Raw genomic sequence first — 3,764 nt, 5'->3', positions numbered from 1 at the left:
TTGACACAGAATGGAGGGACCTGCAAAGTATTATGTTATGCAAAATGAGCCAGTCAGGGAGAGACAAGTATCACATGAGCTCACTCATATGTGGAATCTAATTAGTAAATAAACTAATAAATGGAGTAGATCTAGAGACATGGGACAAAGTGCAGCATCTCAGAGGGAACTGTGGAGGAGGATGGGTGTGTGGGAGGTGATCAACCAAAGAACTTGTACATATATATGCATAGCCCAGGGACACAGTCAATAGGGTGGTGAAGGCCTGGGGCAGTGGCAGGGGCAGGCTGGAGGAGGTCAATAGGGGAAAAAGTGAGACATATGTTATACTTTCAACAATAAATATTTTTAAAGAAAGAAATAATATAGTGTTTTGTGTATCATTTATACTGTTTACTCAAGGGTAACATTTTGCAAAACAAAAATACAACATTACAACTAGGATTTTTAAATTGATAGAATCTACCAATCTTAAATTTCCCCACCTTTACTTGTGCCCATTGTGTGTGTGTTTGTGTGTGTGCGTGCGTGTGTGTGTGTGTGTGTGTGTGTGTATACATGTGCACACTCTACAATTTTATCACATGTACCCACCACCACAATCAAAATATTGAATGTTCCATCATGGCAGGAATCCCTAGTTTTTCCATTTTGTGTTCACACCTATCTCACTCCTTAATCCCTGGAAACCACCAATCTGCTCTCCATTCTAAAATTTCCACATTTCAAAAATGTCATATAAATGGAATCATAACTTGTGGAGATTGGCTTTTCACTCAGCATAATTCCCCAAAGATTTATCCAAGTCATTGAGTGTATTAATAATTTGTTCATTTGTATTGCTGAGTAATATTCTATAGGGTGGATGTTACACTATTTGTTTACCTGTTCAGCTGTGGAAGCGCATGAAGGCTAGGTTTTGGTTATTACAGGTTTTGGTTATTACAAGTAAAGCTGCTATGAACATTGACATACATGGATTTTTTTTAACATAAGTTTTTATTTCTCTGAGATAACAGATTAAGAGTTCAATTGCTAGGTTATAACATCTCTAGTTTTTTAAAGAGACTGTCAAGCTGCTTCCCAGACTAACTGTGACATTTCACATCCCACCAACAATGTAAGAGTAGCCCAGTTTTTTCACATCCTTTTCAATATCTGACATTATCATTTTTTATTTTAGCCATTCTGATAAATGAGTAGTAATATTTCATTGTGGTCTTAATTTGCATTTTCCTGATGGCTAATGATGCTGAACATCTTACAGAAGCTTATTTTCCATCTGTATGTTGACTTTGGTGAAATGGCTCCATGTATTTTGCCTACTTTCTAAGTGGATCATTTATTTCTATTAATCATAGAAGTTTTTATATATTCTAGATACTAATCTTTGTTGGATATGTGGTTTGCAAATACTTTCTCCCAGTATATAGTTTGTCTTTTCCCTTCACATGGGCCTTCACAGAGCAAAAGTGTTTAATTTTGATGAGGCCCAATCTATCAATTTTCTTTTTGTGAATTGCATTTTTGGTTTTATATCTATAAACTCTTCCTAGCTCTAGATCCAAACAATTTTCTTTTGCATTCTCTACAAGGTTTAGTTTTACATTTATGTCTATGATCCATTTTGAGTTAATTTTTGTATTGGTTGAGATTTCTAGTTGGCCTATAGATATCCAATTGCTACAAAATCATTTGTCACTTCACTTTATGGGAAATTTTTTCTTTGACACATTTTATGGTTGACAATTTGTCTTTATGCACAAGGCTTCTAGTTAGTGCACAGGATAAAATGCCGTAACAAAGTATTATGTGCTCAGACAAGGTAGAAGTCTATTTCTATTCAATGTAACAGTCCAAAGGGAATAATCAGGACTTGCTAAGAACCTCCAAAGCCCAGGGTCAATCAGGACCCTTTAGTGTATAGCTCCACCATCTCCTCAGATACTGACCTCCCAGTGGTCCAGGCTGACATTCCAATCTAAGGGAAGAAAGAAGAAACCCTAACTCAAGCAGCCTCATCTTTCAAAGGGTGACTGGACACTACTTCTGATCCCATCCTACTGGCCTGCATGTTCTTATGGCCACACCCAAGTTGGGGCAAGGCTGTAAAATGTAGAGTCTCCAGCTAAAATGAAGGGGCTTTTGTTTGGAAAAGGAATAAGGGGAGAATGAATATGTGGGTACAGTGATCGGTTTCTGCCTCACTGGGTCTGCATATTTTCTTAAAAGTTCTCTATCCAGGGCCATTTCTTTTGTGGAAGTAACTGTTTCAAAGGCATAACTATTATTATCCTCATGGCCTCATGGCTTTCTTTTCTAAACTCTTATTTTCTTTTCGATGTCTTCATTGTTTAAAATTTTCATTATGATTACTATGAGTAGGCCTGCATGAATTTTACCTAGATCATTTTAAACATTTTCATTGAAGTCTTCATTTAGATTAGGAAATTTTTTTTTAGTGTTTTCTTATTATTTATATTAAATTTGATCTCTTATCAGCAAACCTATTATCTTTACATTGACTGCATCTCTGATAAATGCCCTCCATAACTATTATTTTCTCTTTCATGTTTTCATCCTTTTATATTTTTTTCTTTTTGTTTTCTGAAGGTATTCCACTTCGCTTTCTATTTCATTTATTTGTTTTTCTTTACTTAGCAAGCTATTCATTGAATTTCATGTTTTTTATAATAACTTTTCAGAAAAAAATGCAACCACTTCAAAAATTAATCAACAGGATACTTTTTCTATGTTCCTGTCATTCATAGGGAGACCTAATGCATGCCAATTATTGAGTATTGCCAAACAGAAGTCAAGCATGTTAATGTTTCAAATTCAAAAGGCAACCTCTATTCAAAGAAAAAAATATTGAGCAGATCATTGGGGTCTAACATGGCAGCAGCCAGGTCCAGAATGAGGATGAGTATGTGAGTGTGTGAGTGTATGAGAGGGAGAGTATGAGTGTGGGAGGGCATCTGTTTGTGGAGGGGAGGTTAGGGTGGTGATTTGGGCGCTCCAGATGGAGGAACCACCACTGCAGCATGCTGCTCTCCCAGACACTTCTCTCCACTACAGGGTAAAGTGCATCATTTTGAGGGAGCCTCAGGGTGCTCTGTGGGGGGATGCTGCAGGGAGTGATCCTGCCCCAGTGCCCCTAAGTCACAGACAGATGCCTGCAGCTCCACTGCTGAGACCTGAAATCCCTGGTCACACAGATCAGCCATACCAGCTCAGTTAGCCTGAACTATGCATCTTGGAGGACCTGCTGGCTGACTTGACTGGCAGTGAGCGGGGCCTTCCCTGCCATATTGATGAATGGGAACCCTGACTTCCCAGGGCCCTCCACAGCAGAGCAACAGGTCAGCAAGGCCATATTGGCAAATGGAGCACCCCATCTCCTCCTCAGCAGTGAGCACCCAGCTGTCCCAACACCTCAAAGCAGAGGTATAGGCCACCCTGCATTATCAGAAGCAGAGCTTTCAGCTGCCCCAAACCCTCTGTGAGCAGAGTGACAGGCCAGCCTTGCCATAAAGGTGAGCAGGGCAAAAGCCTGCCCTCTGCACCAGCAGAGTAGCACTGACCAGGCCCATCCCCTGCACCAGTGGAGCAGCACCAGCCTGCCCTCTTCCACCCCTCCCCCAGCAGCAGAGGGCCCAGCTTACACCACCACCCTGACAGGGGCACAGCCTGGGCCAAGGACCTGCCACCCTGAACCAGCATGCCCAGCCTGGTGCCCCTGGATGACTGGACCCACTGTCTTA

The sequence above is a fragment of the Plecotus auritus genome, assembly GCF_963455305.1.
Source record: "Plecotus auritus genome assembly, chromosome: 1".
Lineage (NCBI taxonomy): Eukaryota > Metazoa > Chordata > Mammalia > Chiroptera > Vespertilionidae > Plecotus > Plecotus auritus.
This window is presented reverse-complemented; position numbering follows the sequence as displayed.